General features: G+C 44.2%; 1 long non-coding RNA gene and 1 pseudogene across 5 annotated transcripts; one reads left to right on the top strand and one right to left on the bottom strand.

Moving 5' to 3' along the window:
* Positions 1 to 649: 649 nt before the first annotated feature.
* Positions 650 to 22,327, top strand: LOC110975633 (uncharacterized). 5 transcript variants are annotated; one of them, XR_002597731.2, is made up of 9 exons: positions 659 to 915; positions 1,051 to 1,304; positions 2,781 to 2,908; positions 3,888 to 3,989; positions 4,748 to 4,826; positions 5,940 to 6,032; positions 6,383 to 6,550; positions 6,994 to 7,124; positions 22,070 to 22,327. It is a non-coding gene; the product is annotated as an uncharacterized LOC110975633 (long non-coding RNA). The 5 variants fall into 5 exon arrangements; XR_015425743.1 differs by having other exon boundaries at positions 658 to 1,304; positions 6,994 to 7,111; XR_015425742.1 differs by having other exon boundaries at positions 667 to 1,304.
* On the bottom strand, positions 13,357 to 14,698 carry LOC147798788 (uncharacterized; annotated as a pseudogene).
* Positions 22,328 to 22,454: the final 127 nt, after the last annotated feature.

The raw sequence follows: 22,454 nt of genomic DNA, 5'->3' as shown, positions 1-22,454 counted from the left end.
ATACAGAAAATGAACATCTGTCTAGCTTAACTTTTATCAAAACACATGTGTATTCAAGTTTCTGTATCCATTGGCACACAGAACATTCAAAACTGTGTTTAACACCTTGCACATATGTGCTCTACTATTTTCGTCAATTTAAATCTTTTCTTAAAACTTATGCCAAACCAGCATATCATAGGTCCCAGCATTCATTGTTGCATACATTGGGGTACATGTATAAATGCAGGAATATGAGAATGCTGAATGTTTATAAATCCAAGGTAAGAATGATATCGTAAAGTGATAGATGGAATTCAACAGTTGATCTATTATTGAATGAAATTTCTTACCACTGCAAGAAAATGTTATATTCATTGTTTGCTTTTATCCGCATATCTTTTGTTCAGAAAAAATAACGGCCTCGCATATTACGTCCGCTATTTTGCAAAACGGGATTCGTGGTATTTTCGTATTTCATTAAGGGTCAGGTCCCTTCATTATTTTTCTTCTTTCTCTCTGTGAATGAAATGGGGGTGGTAAAGCAGGCAACTGAAATGGAGCTTTATTCAATGGTGCCCGTTGAATAGAACAAAAAATTCACTGACGTGCGTGGTCAACGATCCACCAAGCACATGACGGAGATTTATGCAGGTCTGTATCTTTTGAAAAAGGAGATTGTTTGCCCCCGAAGTGAGATTGTGCAAATCGTTGCCAGGATCAACTCCCTGGGTCTTTGAACTTTCATATGAGAGCAGAATGGCTAACTACGGTTGAAAATGGTCCTAAGTGCCCTAGAAAGTTGAGGGTTGCCACTCGAAAAATGGCTGCAATCGGACTTAGGAAAAATCACTATTCAAAATGTTTTAGTCGGGTAACCAGACGAAAAACTAAATGGCGTGATTCGACGGAGTGGTTGTCTTTTGCCAAACTCGGGTTGGAAATTTGAGGTTTTCTTGCTTAAATATTGTCAAAATCTACCTAAACTAGGCCTATCAGGATTGTGTAATGGTTCCTTAAGGTCAAAATATTAGTTAGTTTGAGAAAGTTGATTTTGTTTCCTTTTTATAGGAACAGGGTGCTAATGCCGGTAATGAACCCCAGAATCTGGGCGGACCGATTAGACATACACTCACAGGACACAACACGTGGGTACGGTTGCGCACGTGCACGTTTAGCGACGGCAGTGCACTACGACTTGTACGAGCGCATGGTGGTCGCTTTAAACCGTTTATTTTCGCGACTTTGTATATCATCAAGACAAAACGTAAGAAATTGGTCTCTTAGGAATCGCTGGCACACCTACCATGCCTACGTGATATAGAGTAAGTACAATGTTTTTATTAGGCCCTATTCCACACTTTAGGGCCTAGCCCATGCCTATTTCCTACCTCCATGTTTACAATTACAGGAATGAAATTCATAGGCGTAGTCCCTGAGACCATGGAGAAAGGATGGTTACACATGTGTTATAAGATATAACTATATATAAAGTTTTACTATATGAGTAAAATGATTGCGGTTACGCCATGGATCAGTCTCTTTCTTGAGTATGTGTGGTTCTGAGAAGAACCGGGGAATAACTCGACGTTTCGAACAGTGTACTCTGTCCGTCTTCAGGAGACTGCCTAGCCCTTGTCAAGTTAAAACTGATTTTTTGTATGAGATGATCAGCAAACATGTTGATTTTTATTTCCCCACTAGAACTTTTAGAAAGTATCATGACGATAAACCCTGGTTTAATAATCAAATTAAGAAATAATACTGTGCAGACAAAGAGCATTTAATAATGGAGATAGAGTCAGATATATCCTCAGAAACCAGGTTACTCGTCAAATTAGATCTGCTAAGCAGCTGTACTATGCTGGTCAAGTATGTAAAGAAAATTGACCCTTGAAGATGGCACAAAGAAATTCGTACATGTAACCTAGCTAACATGAAGACTGTTGATAAAAAGCTATTGACATTGACGTCATTAATAATTATCTTGCCACCTAACTCTCAAACCCAGGAGCCTATTAATTTGAACAATTTAGGCCTGTTTGCCTAGTATGTCAGACCCTCCTGAAATCTATCCTTGGGAGATTTATAAAGAACTAAGGAAGATTTCTGCCAATAAAACTGGCAGTTCCGACAACCTGCCTGCAAAGATCCTTAAAGAATTCGCTTACAAATTTAGTATTCCAGTTTCTAATATCTTAAATTCGTCATTTAAGCAGGGTGTTGTCCCATTCCAATGGAAGCAGGCTAATGTTGCGATACCGAAAGTTCAACCACCCACCTTGCAGAAACTCAGACCAATCTCTCTTACTCCTCTGCTTGCAAAGGTCTTTGAAAGCTTTGTAAGCAAATGGGTTATCAACTCAATTGATTCTAAATTGGACTTCAGACAATTTGGCAATCGAAAAGGTATGTCCACAACTCAGGCCTGTTGACCTGATTTCCAATTTTGAAGTGCAAAATGAACGCTTTGAAAATGTACCCATAGTGAATAAAATAACTACTAACATTACACCTACTTTTCTGAATATAAATTTGTACATGTAAATTTAGGGATAATACTAGAATTTATCAACTTTGAAGAACTTCTAATCTTCTGTGGGATTTGGGATTTTCAGAGATTTGTTCAAGTGTGCCACAAATATGGAAAGTCAGCCAAATTTGTGCTAATTTCTGGATGCTGTCGTTTTGAATTTCAGGTTTTTAAATTTCATGATGCCAAAATTGTTCACAGAGGTGATAAGTAGCATGTATTTTAAAGGTTCATTATCATTGTTTACTGTAACTGAACAAATTCATAGTTTTTCAGCAGAGGTTTGGCAGTGAAGTCATGAAAACTAGATGGGGGAGGCGTACTCAATAACAGGTCAAATATACTGGATGTACACTATTCTGAGGTCACACACTGGTACATTGCAGTCACATAAAGGTATTTCTCAATTGCTTTTTTTTTTTATTAATTTACCCAGCAGTTTATTATGTTCAGTTTGCCCAAATGATGATTTAATTACTTAAACTTTTTTTCACCCATGCAGCCATACTGACAAAATATCATACAAGACCTGCCTTTGCGAAAATTTTCATTCGAATGGGTATACAGATAGCACTACTACAGTGATGTTATACACCTTTCAATGGGCAATGTAATGCTGGCCCGGTGACAGAAATACCTAGAAAATTCCAGGTGGTCTTAAACTTTTGCAAGTGACTGCAGTTTAGAATTCCGCTTCCTTGCATTTGATTTGGCCACATGTAATGTGGCCATGATACACAGTGAAGCAGATCAGCAGAGACAAGTCAACTTTCAGTACATGTCATGTATTGTTCCACATAACTTGGGTGTGGTTTTCTGCTTGAGTCCTGTCTGCTAGAGTCAGTGATTGAAGTCTGAGTGTACATGTAGATGTATTCTTGTAATTTCTGTTTGACACACTGTGCCGGTAAATGCTAAAAAAGGGGTTATTTTGGATAATATGACTAGCTGGCACTGTGACTTGGCCCTCTCGTGCTTCATTTTGTTAAAATTAGGTGAGCTCAATCCAACATATTGTTTTGTTATGATGGTCATTTTAAGTTCAAGACCGCACACACTGTATGTGCCGGCCCGCCTAGATGTACATGTACATTGTACATTGAGCACGGCAGTGGAGAAATGCAAAGTTTTGGCTGATCTGTGATTCCACAGCCCCCAGCTCATTTTTTGGTTAAACCTTAGTTCATTGTTTTCAAGTCTTATTTAATTTGTCATTTTGGTCATTTTTTATTAGGGGTTGATCAGTTTTTTGGTTTTGATACTTAATGTAGAATTGGTGTGTGAGTCCCTGTTGATTCAGTTCCCTGCAACTTTGCCGTTGAAGATTCTTCAGTTAGTTGAGTTTCTCTTATTGTGAGAGCTTGGTATTTTTCAGGTCTCCCTTGTAATTGAATGCACCCTATATGCCTGCATTGCATTTGGCACACTTTGATCCTGGACCCCACGCCTGCATACACACCTGGCAGCTGGCAATCAGGTAAGAGATGACTGGATGATGGAGACAAGTACATGCAAGTCTGGATATGACATCATGCTCATGCACACGTACTTGTAATTGACAGCTGCTAACCATTCTAATTTGATCGCAATTACCGTAGGAAGCTGTGGTGGCTTCACCCTCCACCCATGAAAAGGAAAACAAGAGGGGAAGAATTTTTTGAAGGGTGGAGGGGGGATGCGTGGGGTGGAAAGCGATGGAAGGTGTTATGTCACTGTGTGTGGGAGGGGGAGGAGATAACCTTTCCCTTCCCCTATAGGGTGAGGAAGATCAGGCATAATTTGAATAATGTGTCTGCTTCAGCTGAAAATCTTTCCTTATTTAAAATAAAGTTGAAGATCCCACTTGGTGCAGCCATAAAAAAAAATGTATGGTTCTGTGTTAATTTGTGTTGTCTAAGGGAACTAAATTAAAAACTAAAGAGACTGCACAGTGCCGGATCTTATATACTTTGTAGACATGACAAATATTTTCTGGCTGAGAACATAACCGAGGGTAAACCTGTCTTTGGGTATAATTTCCCAAAAACTTAACTGATGAAAGCCACAATTTTGAACCTTTGAACAGTTTTTTTGCAGGTCCTTAAAAATAACAACATGAAAATGAATATTTGTCTCGTATAAAGGATTTTTTTTTATTATAAATGGGTGCATTAGTTAAATCATTTTATGATTATTTTAATTTCACAGATCAAGTCCCTTATTGTTATAAAATCTGCTTTTGGAACATTGATAAAGGTCCAAGCAAGACGGTCAGATTGTGGAATCAAAGAGGCCATCAGTCTACAACCTTTAGAAGAGGAATTTTAAAAAAATGGTGAAAACTGCATTTATCACTTTGCAAATACTGACCCTTCACCCTAACCCCGCCAGATGTGGCATACTGCAGCAGATGTAAAAGTCTGATGCACTACAGCCGTGTTCCCATTTGACTATTTCATCTGCGGGCACTTGGAAACTTACCGAGACATTCATTCATGTCAATCTACCGCGCTATTCGACGTAGACTTTTTTAACCGTAACGGAATGTTTATTCGCTGTGTTAGGCCTAATAAGACCAGCTGATTACATTACCTGCGCTGTACAAATCATGATGAAATTGGCAATATCTGACAAAAACAAAAGATAAAATCAGGCGAATTCTGCCAAATCTGCCACAGAGACTACGAACTTGTACAGGAAACGCCCTGTACACAATATGTGTATAGCTTTATCCAGGCACGCCTGACTGTGTGCGTGGCATGTTGCTGTTCTGTACACATGGAGCTGGAGGCTGGGAACCATAAAACCATTTTCTCTGTGCAGTCAGTAGTCTGGTTTGTATGTTTAGCATGGTCATGGTCAATTAACATCTTATAGAACTGCTCCCATTGCCCCTTTTGTGCCCCCGCTAACTTAACGTGGCTGCGCGGAAATCTCCCGCAACCTTTTTCGGCCTGTTAGTTTTACATAGCAATCGCAGTAAATTGACAGGGACGTCAGTTTATAGTTTGTTCCCAATGGATTTAATTCGTATTTCTACAGGAAAGTCACGGTAAGTTAGCCAAATAAGTCCAATGGGAACACGCTTTTGATGCACTGGGCAATCAACAGCAGCCAAACAAACTGGTCATGTTGAGACGATGGGAGCTGGTCTCATTGAACAATGCCACTGTTGAATCTTGTGGTGGCTGGCAACCACAGACTCCCAGGCTGTTTGGCCTTGGGGAGAGTTAACCTGTAGGATCTTGTTACACTTGGCAAGCAAATTACTTAGACAAATAATGCAGACTGATGTGTCTGCCAGGGTTTCTACCATACAACCCTGCACAGTAAGGGTTATATATTGTGCTTGTTTTAATTATGAAAGTGGCGTTGGAATCCTTAATATTAATTGACAAAATGAGCCTTTCTATTTCTCCATTCCAGTTAAAATTTTCTTTATTGTTAGGGAACTTGTTGGCAAGTGGATAGAAGCAGAGATGGCAGTGAGAGGGGAAGAACGTGCTGTCCATCCAGGAGAAGTCTGTCTTCAGCAGTGACTGTATGTTGTCTTTTCAAATATGATAAGATGATGTTGAGGCCATACATTGATGTCACAGACACATGCACAAAGTAACTTCAAGGCAATATTGAAGAATTCGAATATAGACGCTCAAGCCAATAGGGTCCTAAGATACTACCTGACCAAATCGCCATCAGGTTTTGACAACTTGACAATCACTATTGTGCATTTAATTGTGTGTGTTCATTTGACCCTAAAAGAATCAGGGAGTAGATAGAATTTGCCCCTCAAGATATTTTCTGATATCGCCACAGTACAGTAGTTGGGCCTTCAGGAGTTTTTCAGTAACTCTTTTGTGGTCTTTTTGACACTAATTCTGTGAAAATCAGGTTGCTTCCCAGCTATTGCTGGTACCCATTTATACTCGTGGGTGGAGAGAGGCAAGCAGGGGTGAAGTGGCTTGCCAAGGGCCAGAACATACTGCCAGCAGCTGGATTTGAACCTCCAACCCTATGATTGGAAACCACAGACCCTGACCACTTGGCCACATGAAAGAGGTCAGCCATACTTTTCCATTTTTTTAACACCCCAAGCTTTTAATTTCATATAGCAGCCTTTTTATAGTCACTTTGACAGCAGTTCTGTGAAAATCACACATACTGTTCTCATGCAGCACCCACTTTCTTGAACAGGTCAACCAAAAAAACTACCTGCACTTTCAACCGCGGTACTGAGTGCACACGGTGGCTGGTACGCTTGTAGTGACCTTGAACTTCAAATGACCCCATCAACTATAAGTTGTATGTATCAGAGTGATTTAAAACTCCACATCTGTATTGATAAGGAGTGTTTAACATGCGCGCTGAGTGAGTGTTGAAAAAATCGGGCTTGGGATGGCCAAGACCTAGGCTGTGAGATGGTACAAAATAACCCGGCAACTTCAGGGTTAACACTGGAATGAAATTGAAAGAACTTGATGACATTCATTGGTTTCTCCTAGCAATCCTGGCAGGAGGAATTTCCGCTGTGTTTGCTGCATCACAGGCTCCGCTATAAAAAGCTGACCAACCACAGAGGGCACTATTACCATTCCATGAAGCCTACTACATCACAAAATGGTAATGGAAAGAGGTAAAAAGAACTGAATTCTGCCTGAATTCCCTGATTTACATTGCAGCAGTAGTGCCCCCACTTGTCCAGAAAAACTGACAAATTTTAATGTATATAGCAAGATACCGAAAACTGTGAAATATTCTCTAAATTAAAAATTCAGAGGACCTGACGTTTCAATCCTAGCAGAATCTTTCTCTAAGTTGTGTTCAAGTTTCAACCAACACAGTTAAATTTTTTGTGACAAGTACATGATATTAAAGTGAACATTTGGAAGTGCAAATATAGAAAAGTTTGCAAATGTATGTTTGACATAAAATATAATGAAATGCATGCAAGGACCTGGCGTGCCGGGGTGCCCTCTTTCCAACAGTTAACCACGGACTCAGAGAATTAGCATAAACTTGTTTATCACAATCCTCTTTCTCGCTTGATGGTAAGACTGGAAAATACAAAATAAGACCAAAAAATGTAATAAATACAAAAAAATACTGTAAGACTGATAAGAAATAATGCAAAATAGTCTAGGAAGTGTATAAAGTCATGTAGCGTAAGAATCTTGACTGACGTAAAGAAACATCACAGAAATAAAGATACAAGGAAATATCTGAATACATGTAATAATAAATTTCAGCCAGTCCAGAGGGTGATTAAATGTAATCGCTTACAGAATTGTTCTCTCTATAGCTCGAGATGTCTGAGGTCTTTGATAGCCCAAAAGTGGAATTCAGTGACCTAAAAACAAACATCAATGAATAAGTGTACTACATGCCCGAACACACTGCTGATACAACGCTACAATCCTTTCCATTCATGACTACGCGAAGCCCAAATATGGTCAGCCTATGAATATTCATGAGGCTAAAATTAAAAATGGTGAGTGGACGTCTTTAAGCAACAAAAACTAAGTATCTACTTCACGATCTGATTACACTACACTAAACCTTACAATAGAAAAGGGTCAATTACATGCATAATCTTATGTAATAAAGAACACTAAACATTTTAGAGGAGAGAATCCGACCTAGAAATATCGTCAAATAGGGGAATTCTTAGGAACAACGCGACACTTTCAGTGGAATCCGTGCAAGTTCGTTGAGTGGTTTTAGCGGCAAACTTTTTTGACAAACTACCCACTGAAAATTCTTCAAAACATTCCATTGCCTCTAGGACTTCAATGTGGACTGCCCCTGTCATTATACATGTGAAGTGAGAAGCCCATTGTTTAGCTTGAGCCGTGCATCCTCTGGTCCTTCCGCTGTTGACCCTTCCGCTGTTGACCTTAAATGGCCTAAATACGTCTACCCCAACAAATGTGAAGGGCGGTGCCTCTGTGACTCTTTCTGCGGGAAGGTCTGCCATTATCTGATGTTGACATTTCCCTCTAGGCCACTGGCAGATTGTGCAGTCTTAGATGACTTTAGCTATGGACCATTTACCCAGGGATGTGCAACTTAAGCTCAGAGCTGGTTCAGTGCGTGTTACGGCTGGCACAATATCAAAGCAGAAATTAAATTTGATTATGTAACACTTTCTCTAATTATAAAACATATATTCCTGTCTACCACTTTGTTTTCTTGTAATATTTTAAGTCAGGGTACACCCTTTCTAAAAATATGTTGCTCAAGATATTTCATTCTATACATTCTGAGAAAAGTGTACCGCAAAATTGGGGAATTTTGCCTCATTGAAACTTCGTTTGTCCTAGAAATTGAAAAGTGAAGATTTATTCGTCAAAACAAATAGATTTAAGCGGCGCGTCGTCTCGGCATAACCATGGCTGCACTGTCCATGCTGCAACCCATGTCGTGGTCGCAAGTTTTTTCTAGAAAGTCGAACTGGGAAAGGGAACTGAAGTTATTGTACTTAAAGAAGATTACAATCATCCTCCTTACATTCTCCACCATTTAAAATGCATTGTTGTCCTCGACAATGAGAGAACTTAAGGGAACCTACAAGCAATTGCCAAACCTATCAGGGGGCTCTATTTGTCTCCGTCGAGGGTGTGCGGGTTGTTCGTCCTCAGAAGAAGAATCCCCTGCACTGCTTTTGGTGACCTTGGATCGTGCACGGCCTCGGAAAGTCGCACGTCTCCTTGATGAAGCTGCCAAGCTGTCAGAGGAGTCTTGAGCTTCCTCCAGCAAATTGTTCTTGAGGTCTGCATCCCCTGATGAGCTGTGGCCCATCTCAGAACCCTTGAAGCTATCTGGTGGTGGGACTACAGGTACACCTACCGCCGTGTCAGTCTCGTCTTGTCCAGAAGTTGAAGCTTCGGAGGGCGTCACATCGAATGGACACAACATCAGCATGTTGCAGTGCAGGGTTCTCACAACCGGGGTGCCGACTCTCTGCACAATATAAGACGGAATGCCCTGCAATTTCTGTACCACCACATGCGGGACGGCTTCCCACTGGTCCTTTAACTTCGACTTCCCTCGCTCCGACTTGTTGGCCACAAGGACTCTGTCTCTTGGTTGTGAGACACTTTCACGCACTTTCTTGTCATACCCTGCTTTCTGTCTGGCCCTTGACTTCTCCGCAGTCTCCTGTACTTCCAGAAAGACCTTGCGCATATGCTGTCTGAGTTGCTGGACGTATGTTGAGGGATCAGGACTGGGCGTAGAGAGCTCTGGGTCTGTTGCTGTAGCTGGACAAAGCAGGTCAACGGGTACCTTTGGTTTTCTCAGGAACATCAGATGAAACAGGGAGTGTCCGGTGGACTCGTGTCTGCTGCAGTTGTATGCATGTGTGAGTGCACCCACATGCATTGCCCAATTGGCCTTCTGACTTGGTTCCAGAGTTCCCAATATCGATAGCAGAGTTCGATTGAACCTTTCAGTCATGCCATTTCCCTGAGGGTGGTAAGGTGTAGTCCTTGTCTTCTTCACCCCGAGCAAGCTGCACAACTCTTGGGTAACACAGGATTCGAAACACCTCCCTTGGTCTGAATGCAATCTTTCTGGGATACCATAATGAACCATAAACTTCTCCCAAAGGACAAGTGCTACCGTCGTTGCCCTTTCATCTTTCGTAGCGACTGAAGAGATCTGTGACTACCAAGATGTGCTCACACCCTCCCTGTGACCTCTCCAGGGACAGGAAGTCAATACAGACAAGTTCAAGTGGGCGAGTTGTCCGGATGCTTTCCAGGGTGGCCTGTTTCCTTGTGTCCGGTGTCTTCCTCAGGGTACACCTCTTACACTTCTGGATGTAAGCCTTGACTTCTGTGTGCATGCCGGGCCAGAAATAACGGTCTTCGGCATGTTGGAAAACCGTCTCAAAGCCAAGGTGTCCCATCGAATCATGGACCTGCTTGAGAACTTGTTTCCTCATCAGCTGGGGTAGGACTAAGACAAACTGTCATTTATCACCATAGTTACCCTTCTTCTGATAGACAAGTAGGCCATCTTTCACCGCCAGCTGATCCCATGCACGCAATAGCCTCCTGACTACACCAGACTCCTTTGCTGCACGCCTTCGACTCAACCTGGTCTGCTGGGTTAGTCTCAACGCTACCACATGGCGAATAGCTGGGTCATCTTGTTGCATTTCTACCAGGCTAGTACCTCTTGTCTGCGTAAGACTTGTTCCGATGTGCCAAGCATCTCCGTTACTCCCATCAACAATCCCCTCTCCTGATGAAGTATTGCTGTCATTACTGGTAGCGACCAGGGGCTGATGATCAGAGCCGGGTGTCGAAGTTGTGTCACATCCGTCATTTTGGACAATCTGATGGATCTCTATCACACCATCGATGCCAGACTAATCTCGCGGAGCTTGCTGTGAAACAGGATGGGTGGAACCCGTCACTTTGGTATCTCCAGTGAGATTGGCACTCATTACAGAGTCACCTGAAGCTTCTCTAGGGACCGACATTCTCTGATACGTCTCATCAAGGATCTGGTTAACCGTCTCCCTAGGAATTCTCGACAGAGCATCAGCGTGGCGTTAGCTCTCCCTGGCCAATACACAATATCCAGGTCGAACACAGAGAGGTCGCTGACCCACCGCTGGCTATGAGCGTCAAGCTTGGCCTTTTTCATGACGTAGATCAACGGATTGTTATCCTTGATGGCTGTTACCTTCTGCACATACAAATACTCTCAGAATTTCGCCGTCACTGCCCAATGAAGTGCCCGAAATTCCAGCTTGTGGGCTGGATACTTCAACTCTGCCGCAGCAAGGGTCCGACTAGCATAAGCAATCACCCTTTCTTTGCCATCTTCTTTCTGCACCAACACTGCTCCAAGGCCATCACCTGAAGCATCGGTCTGAACAAAGAACGGCTGTTGGTAGTCGGCGAAAGCGAGGATGGGTGCCGTTGTCACCTTCTCAATGAGTGTTTTGAATGCAACCTGGCAATCTGCACTCCATACGAATGGCCCATCCCTGACACCTCTCTTTCCACCTATCAACCCAATCAATGGCTTGGCTATTTGGGCGTAACTCCTTATAAATCTCCTATAGTATCCAGTGAAGCCCAAGAAAGACAGGACATCCTTCTTGTTCGTAGGGGTTGGCCATCGCTTAACTGCCTCAAGCTTTTCTAGATCAGTCGAAATTCCTTTCTCGGATATCACGTGCCCAAGGTAATTGACCTCCGTCTGGAACAGATGGCACTAAGAGGGCTTGAGCTTTAAGCCATATTCCCTGAGCCTCGCGAACACCCTTTCCAGTCACTGCAAGTGTTCCTCAATGGTGGTGCTGAAGACCACAATGTCATCCAAGTAAATCCGGACTTGAGAGTAGTTGAGGTCCCCAAAGACCATGGTCATCAACTGTTGGAAGGTTGCCGATGTATTAGTCAAACCGAACGGCATGCGTGTGTATTTGAAGAGCCCCATCGGAGTGGTGAAAGCTGTCTTCTGGCGGTCTTGCTCTGCCATCTGCACCTGTAGGTAGCCTGAGGTCAGGTCTAGGCAGGAGAAGTACTTAGCGTTACCCAGTGCATCAAGGGATTCATCTATTGGGGGAAGGGGAAGAGCATTAGGGACAGTTCTCGCATTCAGCTGTCGGTAATCAACACAGAGACGTATGCGACCATCCTTTTTTCTTACTACAACAATCGGTGAGGTGAATGGGCTCTGACTTGGCTTTATAATGCCATTGGTCTTCAACTCTTCGATGTGTTCCCGCACCTCTTGGAATTGGGAGGATGGAATTCGTTGATAAGTCAACAAGGGTTATCTCGTGCAACACTGTCGAGGTGCAACCCACGTCAAGGGAGTTAACAGAAAACCCATTGTTGTTTCGGGCAAGCAGATCCTCCACAGCTTTCCTTTCAGCTGAGGCAAAGCTGCCTCAGATAATTCGACATCCGGTATTTCCTGTCCACGGTGAACTTTCTGTTCTGAGGTCACCACTCCTCCTTGGCCTGAAGGTGCCTCGCAAACAGCTTTGATACATGACAGTGAGGCGACTTTCATATTACGCCGGATGGTCACCACTTCACTTGAGGTGTTCAGGAGCTTGACAGGCGCTTTACCACCAGTCACTTCCACTAACAGTCGACCAACTGCAAGTGGCCCATCCTTTCCGTCCACCAAGGCAGGAAACTTCCTTTCTCCTGTAACACGTGGGGCTTGAGCCAAGAAAGAAACCTCCATCCCCGGTCGAATCTTCAGTGGATGCTTCCCATTAAACTGCAAATGTCCAATCTCTCCATCTGCATGAGCAATGTCAGCGCCATCTGCATTTACGAATCGAAAAGCTTTGAACCAAGACTGGGATAACCTCTGACTCTTCTCCATGAAGCGCCGCCCATGGGTCCATTTCATCTTGTCTCGACTAGCTGTGATTACATTGGTGCCAATAAGAACCGGGGTTTCGCGTCGGAAAGGGGTCACTGGAACAACAAATGCCGGTACTTTACAAAGGTGTTGACCCAATGCCTCAAGGTCCACCTCAATAACACCACGATGAGGAACAACCTGTCCTCCGGCTCCACTTATGGACACATCGGCAGGGCGAAGGGGTTGTTGGCTCAGGGTGGGGTGCCTTTTTATGAACTCATCTGTTATGGTAGTAACCTGGGAGCCAGTGTCCAGCAGAGACGTAGCGAGAACTCCAGAGACCTTAACTTCTGCAGAGTTAACGGCTCCAGCTAAAGGGATTATAGCCTCTCCTCCTACATGATTGTCAGCTGCTGTTTGGACTTTGTCTGGACGATCGGGGGTCAGACCGGTTTGACTAGGTGGGCATTTGCTCGATGAACTCGCTGACCACCCTATATCCGCAGGTTCTGCTCGTTAAACGGGACCTCCTTTGTCTGGGCTTGAGCTGGTGGGAATGGAATGGTTTGGGTTGGGACTTGGGCCTGTTGGTCATTCTGTGCCATGCGTTTGGCTTGAGGGGGCACTCAACGGTCCTCGGGGCAATTCCTGGCGAGGTGTCTCATGTCTCCACAGTTGAAGCATCCTGTGTAAGGAGCCTTCTGACATGGCTGACTCGGTACTTGCGGTGGGAACACGACTGCTTCGAGATGCATCAGCCGTTGTCCGTGCTGCTGCTGGGCATGTAGAAGTTGGCCCATCGCTGCAACCTGTTCCTGACACATTGCCTTCATCTCTTCCATCTGCTTGGACAGGAGTTCCTGAAAAGCAGGGTTGGTGGCATCACTTGGTGCAGGAGAAGTGGTCTCCTTCACTACTAGTGACTGTTTCTGGGGCCTCTCCTTGGTCTTCTGTTGAGGCAAACTCTGGGCAAGCTCACTCATGGTGTAAAGAGGAGTGCACCGTCTTCGGATTTCCTCTGCCTGTTGCTCCTCTTCGGCAATGATGTGTAACTCCCGGCGAATGTCACGAAAAGTCGTGGATCTTGGTTGCATAGGGGCCTACCGCTGCGTGTATTGAAGGTCTCTCAACCCGCACATAAACTGAGTGGCCAAAGTCCTGTCTCTGCTCTCTTCCATGATGCAACTCTGGCCTCGGCGTCGCCTCATCTCCTCAACTTCTCGAAGTGTGGCCTCTAGTGAGATGGCAAACTCGGTTGGCGTCTCATTCTCACGTTGCACTCTGGAGTAGAATTTTGCCAAGGGGGAAAAAGCACTCCTATCCTCACCATATTCTTCCAGGAGCTCAGAAAAGGCTTTATCGGCATCTAAGCCCTCTGGAGTCCTCCCCTCAAGATTGAGTAGCACGTGTCTAGCCTTTCCTCCGGTGTGTCTCACAACTTCATGAAACTGGAGGGTTCCTGGAGCTGTTCTTTTACATTCCAGCAGGAACCGGATGTCCCGGATCCAGTCCTCCAATCTGGGCCATGCTTCTCCTTGCCAGTGAATGTGGCCACACCCTTCACCTGGTGTGTTGTCAGCATTCTTGACTGTTGACTTGGTCGCTGGTAGCCATCATCATTCTTCATCGGGATGGGGTCAAAATCGGCGAGATGGAGTGGGGAGGTAGCCACTGGCTGGGGGGCTGCCGTGAAATGCTGGGGTGGTAGTCAGTCTTTCCCTTCACTGCAGGTGATTGATGGAGAAGCGGACCCTCTCCGTAGGGGTACGGTGTTAGTTGTGGAGGGGTGCTTGGTGCCATAGACATGGGCACCCACATCTTCGGTGTTTCAGCCATTGGTAATGCAAAGCTTCCCAACCTAAAATACTGTGTTGGCTTACCCTAGGGGAAAAAAACAACTGCCTCTTCACACTAAAACACCTGGCTAAGTTCCAATGGAAAATGCTCCCTACCCGGATTCTCCACCAAAAGAAAGAAAAAAAAGTAGCACGGAAAAAAGGTGCCCTAAACTAAGTCTGAATAAACAAAAAAACAAACCAGAATTTGGGGAACTCGCTAAACTTCAAATTTGATTGGGTAGAGAGGAGTCGCAAGGAAAATTAGGTGGAGGCAAATGACCGTAAATTTTATAGAAAGGAGGAAACAAAACAAAAAAAATGGGATTCCAAAATTTATTGCTTAGGGGCAATGCTCAACAGAATCCAAACAACGATATAAAAAAGGAATTGTCTAACCACAAACTCAATCAAACTGGTGATCTAAAAAAATTCAAAAACCAGTGTGATATCTGAGCAGAATGGGACTAGAATAACTGTGATCTTGAAAAAAATGCACTTAATGAAACTACGTCAAACTACAAAAAATTAGATGCCAATTAAACTTTGCTGATCAAAAGAAATAGGAGTATGGATTCAACAAAATTTAACCACTTCGTGCCGGGGCATTTTTCAACGTTGATGATGCTGGGCCAGCATGACTATCATTTTCCGTTTTCAAAATCCTTCAACAATTCATCATTTCATTTAACAGTCGTTTATAGCCGCACGGAGTAATCTTTAGGCACTACTCTAAGTTGACAGGTGACCTTCATTGACGCCCGAATATTTCAGCCAGGCCTGCAGCCTTGTAAATAGAGCCCAGATTGTGCGGTGTTATACAACTGTCTTTTGTTCACAAACCTGGCTCAGTGCACTGCTGACCTCTTTTCAATAGGGGCCAGATTAGCATGCAGCCGTGCTGTGTGGCTCATCGCTGTGGTGGTGGAGAGCTTTTGTCCCCGATGGTAATCCGCTTGCTCTAAATTCCCCCAAACCCTGGTATACGGTTTCAAAATAACACTGGATTATCACCACTTTTGAGTGTGAAAAATGCCGGTAATGCCCAGCAGCCTGGTCTTTTGTTCGGAGTACAGTCTTTTGTTACAGGGCCCTGTTTCCTTTGTCCGAGTTAGGAGACCCCGGCCACACATATAAACCATATGGCTCCGATTTAGGAGTCCCCGGCTGGTAGTGGTTAAAGTCGAGCAAATACAAGCAAAAAAATGAATGAATTTCAACAAAGAAACGAAAACCTAACCACAAGCAAAACTAAAAAAAACTGAAGCCAACACAGCATATAAGAGGGTTGCAAAACAATAAACACAACAGCTTTGACAACAGAATAAAACGGCAGACTAAGCGCGGGGCAGAGAACTCATAAAAATGTGGTGTGTGCTCTTCACTGCCAGTCTTCACTGCCGGATTTTTGAGAAGTACAGCAGGATGAGCTGCTCTTACTGGCAATCGTACTTGATGCAGTCTGTCACCCACTCGGAGAATCCTATCCCTGTCGATGTAGGGATTCAGCTCTGTTCCTCTTGTTCAATTTCCCACTTCTGACGTCCGATAGTTGAGCAGCAAAGGTCTCTTCCTGTACAGCCTTTACCATGATGGCTTCTGCCTTTTGGAGTTCCTGAACGGACCTTGCCTCCTTGCAGTCATGCCAGGCTCTACACGCAAGAGGTCGCCCAGAATGAGTTGGTTATGTGTACCAGTCCAGCTGTGGCTCTTACTGAAGACTTCCAAATCGAGAATCTGGTAAATCTTTCACTGCCCAATGGTACTGGAGCCAAGGCTACCTTGCTGCAGGTGACTTTCTCTGGAGCTACCTCTGGGTCGCCCTCAATGATTTCTGCTTCATCCTTTAACTGGGCATGACCTGCGGGTAGATCTCTCTGCATTAAGAATTTCGGTCCTGTAAGCCACATAGACCTGCTCAGCTCCACTGCTGGAATGGACCTCAAAGCCTGATCAGCTGGATTGTTCTCAGATGGAATGTAAGCCCATTGCTGAGGATGGGAAGTCTTACATATCTGATTGACACAGTTGCAGACATAGGTGCAGAAATGGCGCTTCCGGTTGGTTATGTAGCCCAGAACCACTCTGCTGTCAGTGTAAATGTTCGACTTGTCAATTTTCTCATGCAGTTCCTGGGTGAAGTAGTCTTCAATTTGCGCTGCTAAGACTGAAGCACAGAGTTCCAGGCATGGATTGTTGTTGCTGCTTTGGGGGACAGTTGGCCTCATCTGTTCTCATGTAGCATCCTGCTCCTGTGGCTTTGGTGGAAGCATCCTCGAATGTATGAAGCTCTCTTCTTATTGCCTGTTTAGTTGGGAAGGGCGCGCAAGGGCGGAGGAACCTGCACGTCCTCTAGGGCCACCAAGGATTTTCTCCACACTTTCCAATCCTGAAGCAAGTCTGTCGGAAGCAGGTCATCCCACCCGTTGATGTCTTGTGTCGGCTCTCTGAGCAACATTTTTCCCCTGATAATCACAGGTGCTGCTAGACCTATTGGATCATAGACACCATTGACCTCTGACAAAACCATTCTTTTGGTGCAAGCATCGACTTTTGGCTCCAACAGTTGGAAGGTGAAGGAGTCCCTTTTCAAGTCCCAGGAGACACCCAATGTCCGCTGTATGGTGGGCTGTTGCTTGGCCCTGATGTCAGCTTCTGCTAAATTTGGGGCCAATTCTGCTATCTCGAAGGTAGAGAGAACCTCAGTACTGCTTGATGCAAACTTGTGCAAGTGTATGTTTGCAGTGGAAAGAAGATCTCTGGTTCTTTTCAGCAGGTCAAATGCCTCATCTGCGGTCAGTAGGGTCTTCAGCATGTCGTCCACATACAAATTGTCTTCAATCAGTTCCCTTACGTCAGTGCCAAACTCTGCTTTGCTTTCCTGGCGAGTTTTTCTGAGACCGCTTATAGCAACAGCCGGTGATGGCTTGTTGCCGAAGACATGCACGGTCATGCAGTAGGGGACTATATCTGTATCTGGTGTGTTGTTATCATACCACAGGAAGCGAAGGTATTTTGTGTGATCATCTCTGTCCTCGAAAGCATAGAACATCTGTTCAATATCGGCACTGATTGCCACTGGCTCTTCTCGAAACCTTGTGAGCATGCCGAAAAGGTGGTTCATCAGGTCAGGACCGTTCAACCGGACATCATTCAAGAAAACACCAGAGAAGGTGGTTTGTCGGGTTTCTAAGGATGGTATATGCCAAAATGTGGGAGATACCAAGCTTCTTCATTGACGTCCACAGGCTCACCTTGCACTCGCTTAGCGAGTTTCTTGTCAAGGAGTTTACCCATGAACTCGAAGTAGTGTTCCTTCTTTCTCTTGTCCTGTGACAGTGAATTGGCTAGGTCTTCATCCTGGATTCAGCCTGTTTTCTGTTGTTGTGGAGCTTCTGGCGCTCTTTCCTGATCAGCAATGGTGCACACCAATTTCCTGTTTGGTCCTTCTTCATCTTGCAGTTCATCAGCTTAGTGAATTCTTTATCATCCAAAGAAAGTCCCAGACGCTCATCGGAACAGGTGCTCTTAAATACATCTGCCAGATCACCTGGCTTTGGCCTGTGTTGAATTACTTCGATGACATTCTGACATTGCTCGAGGTTGGCAGAATTGCGACCACTTCTCAGCACTTGTGTGTTGTAAGTACCGACCATGTCCCTCTGCAGGTGGGTGAAATCTCTGCAGACATGTGCACCACTCAAGCAGACGTCTCCCATGATAACCCAATCGAGATCTAATCGGTGCGCCCATGGTTGATGATCATTGCCATTGATGACCTCCCTCACCTTGTGAAATTGGGGAGCGTCTCTGCCCAGGAGGTTTGCTATCTCCGCATCCTTCTTCAAAGGAGGAAGCATCGGGGCAATAGACTTCAAATGACCAAAGGCTTCTGCAACTTCAGGTGTAGGGATTTCCGACCGGTCTCTGGGAATGTTGTTGCACTCATAAAGGGTAGGAGCTGGGGCACGGATTGTGCCATCCAAATTCTCTGTGATCAGCCCCGAAAGTTTTCTTGAAGGCCACCTACTGTCTTCATGGCATACCTCGACTTTTTTATTTTCACCCCCAAACTGTCCAGGAGATTCTGGTTGATGAGACAGCCATCGCTCGCATCGTCTATGAGAACAGAAGTCGTGATGGCAACTTCTGACTTCTCCTGAAGGAAGGCTCTTGCTAGGCATATCTTGGCACATGAACGGCCCTGCTTGCTTTCGCCGCACACTCGGGTACATTTAGGTGTCAAGGTTGTTTCACTATCCTCTCCAGATTGTCTGATGGTGGTTGAAGATTGGTCTCATGTAGCTGCAGCTTCGTAGGTGAGTGGTTGTCTGTGCATCACAGTAGCATGGGCCCCACCATAGGTGTCGCATTTCACCCCGGACTTGCAATTTTTACTTGGGTGGTTCTGCTTCAGACATCAAAAGCACATGCCATTCACCTTGAGAAAGGCAACCTTTTCGTCTCCAGGTTTCGCCTTGAAGACACGGCAGTCCTGAAGGGTATGCCCTGTGTTATGAATAGGGCAGCGAGGTCCATCTTTGCTGTAGGCTTCATTTTCACCTCAGTCTTCCTGAGAGTGAATGCCTTTTTCCGTGATGCATGGTCACCCGTACCCTTGGACACGTCGGTGAATTGGAAACTAGGGTCCTTCTGTACGCGGACATGATCTTGAACAAATTTGACGAACACCTCAAATGGGGGAAACCTTACGGAATGCTTCTCTTTGTATTTGAAGCCCTTCTCTCTCCACTTGACTTGCAGCCATTCTGGCAGTTTCTGGACCAATGGCCGCAGCCCCTTTGCGGAATCAAGTGCCAACAGACCTGGAAAGCGTTTTGTCTCCTTGATATACTGGCCTTCCAGAAGAAGATATCCAAACTCCTCGAGTTTAGAGCTGTTTCTTGGCGGAATCTTTTGGAATTGTTCTACTCTCTTCATGAATTCTCGCTCCACTGCCTCCGGTGAACCATACTTCCTGTCCAGGTAGGCCCATTTCCTTTGGAGGCCGACATCAGGATTGTCTATATGGATTGAGTAGATTTCTGCACAAGGTCCTTGGATTCGCCTTCAAGGGAGTCAAGGATGAGGTCAATTTCCTGGAAGGGCTTTAAGTCTATATCTGTAACAACCTGTTGGAAGATGCATTTCCAGGATCTGTACTTTCCTGCGTTACTACGGAACTTCCTAAACCTGCTTCTAATCAGCTCCTTCTTAACCAGCATGTTACTGATAGAGTTCAGCTGTTCCTTCACTGGCTGGCTGGTGGGTTCCAAAGGGTTGGTCTTAGTGGATGACTGTTATGGCTGTGTTGTGCTCGCTTCTTCCTCATTGGCAACTTTGTCTCCTTTCTTTACAGTGACTTCTGATGGGGGATTCTCACCACCTGCCAACGACCTTTCTTGTGGTGATTTATCATCATTAGACCCATCAGGCTTTGTCTCTGGCTCCTTTGTCTCTGGTTTTGGGGATTTCTGAAAATGTGTTGACACGTAATCAGAGGTGCGGACAGCAGAGTTGACCGTAGGCATTTGCAAATTTTCCTGGAGTGGGGGAGGGTTCTCTGTAATGGTGGCTGATTCTGAAACGTATGCTTCTGCTGCAGCCATGGCATAATCTTTCTCTGCACCCAGAAGGAGAAGAGCACTGGCAATGGCTGCCTCTTGGCGTTTCAAATCGGATTCCTGGCGACGAAGGTCTGCCCCCCGATGAGCATACTCGATCTTTGCTTTCAAGGACTGAGCCTTGGCATGAGCCTGTATGGCAGCTAAGCTTGTGCTTGACATTGTGCTCCCACCGATTTGACGGAAAGAGGCAGTTTTGTGAGACATCCCGCTTGGCTGGGAAAATAAGCTCACATCGTCAGAGTCAATTTCTTGGATCATCTTGAGCATGTCTTGGAGAATTCTTCCTACTTATCTGGACCTGGGGTGCTGGGGTGCCCTCTTTCCAACAGTTAACCACAGACTCAGAGAATTAGCATAAACTGGTTTATTACAATCCTCTCTCTCGCTTGATGGTAAGACTGGAAAATACAAAATAAGACCAAAAAATATAATATATACAAAAAATACAATAAGACTGATAAGAAATAATGCAAAATAGTCTAGGAAGTGTATAAAGTCTTGTAGCATAAGAATCTTGACTGATATAAAGAAACATCACAGAAATAAAAATACAAGAAAATATCTTAATACATGTAATAATAAATTTCAGCCAATCCAGAGGGTGATTAAATGTAATCGCTTACAGAACTGTTCTCTCTATAGCTCAAGATGTCTGAGGTCTTTGATAGCCTTCCCATCCAAAAGTGGAATTCTGTGACCTAAAAACAAACATCAATGAATAAGTGTACTACACGCCCGAACACACTGCTAATAATACAACGCTACAATCCTTTCTATTCATGACTACGCAAAGCCCAAATATGGTCAGCACTATGAATATTCATGAGGCTAAAACTAAAAATGGTAAGTGGACGTCTTTAATCAAGTGTCGGCTACACACGAAAACTAAGTATCCACTTCATGATCTGATTAAGCTACACTAAACCTTACAATAGAAAAGGGTCAATTACATGCATAATCTTATGTAATAAAGAACACTGAACATTTTAGAGGAGAGAATCCGACCTAGAAATATCGTCAAATAGGGGAATTCTTAGGAACAACTCGGCAGTTTCAGTGGAATCCATGCAAGTTTGTTGAGTGGTTTTGGCATAAATTTTTTTGACAATTAACTACCCACTGAAAATTCTTCAAAACATGAATGACGATCTACAATAAACTCAATTAAAATATAATAAACTTACAATTACATCTTAAGCATCCTACCATTTGACGATCTGGTCCCAAGAGAAGGGATTTTAAGAACATTTTAAGATAGAATCTTCATGAGAATAATGCTGCGAGAACAGCTTCTGGTGATGAATCAGGAAAAAACACAAGAGGGCGCTAGACCAAAAATGCACTGGCCGGAACAGTCTGAATATTTTGTGTATTCTCTGTCATTTAATTATATTGAAATGTTTGTTATTCAAATACATGCAAATGGCTGTGCCCTCTGACCTTTTTTGTAATTGCGCAATCCTAACCTTTAAATATAAGTTCCGAAATTTTACCTATCAAGAGGCCTATGGCCTGGTGGTTAGCTTGCTGGCTGCCAGGCCAGGGGACCCCGGTTCAATTCCCGGGGTCCCCGGAAAAGGAGGTTTTTTTTTTTTTTTTTTTTTTTTACTAAGTTTTTTAACAAAATTGTGCATGCCCACCTGGAATTGAACCCAGTTCCTTGTGCATAGCAGTTAGTGTCCTTAACCACTATGCCACGGCACTTTCTTGAATAATTGTGCTCGTTTCTAAATGTTAAACCTTCCATTGTTTGGACTTGGAATATTTTTCAGCCAAACTGTGTACTGGAGATGGGCAAGGGTGGAAGTCCCAGGGGCTGGAAGTCTGAGAGCTGATAGGAAGGGTAGAGTTGATGGCTGAGGGCTTGGGACTATCATACTAGAGCTCCGAGGATCCCACGGGGTTGAAGGACGTAGCTTCTGAATGTTCCATATTGCTATTGGGTTTATTGTAGCCCTTATAAGACTGAGACTAAAAGGCTCCAAGAGGGAACTTTTAAAGGAGCTTGGAGATGTTTAAGACTGGCAGGGCTTTCATGTAGGATGAGGCTGAAATGTAAAATCTAAAGATGGAAACAGATGTACCGTAAACTCTGACAATGTAAAATGCTCCAGATTAGAAGGGTTAAGTGGCAAAGTACTACAGTTTTACAAATAT

This window comes from Acanthaster planci, linkage group LG06 (assembly GCF_054643075.1).
Source record: "Acanthaster planci isolate LZ-2023a linkage group LG06, COTS_SCS, whole genome shotgun sequence".
NCBI lineage: Eukaryota > Metazoa > Echinodermata > Asteroidea > Valvatida > Acanthasteridae > Acanthaster > Acanthaster planci.
This window is presented reverse-complemented; position numbering and strand designations above follow the sequence as displayed.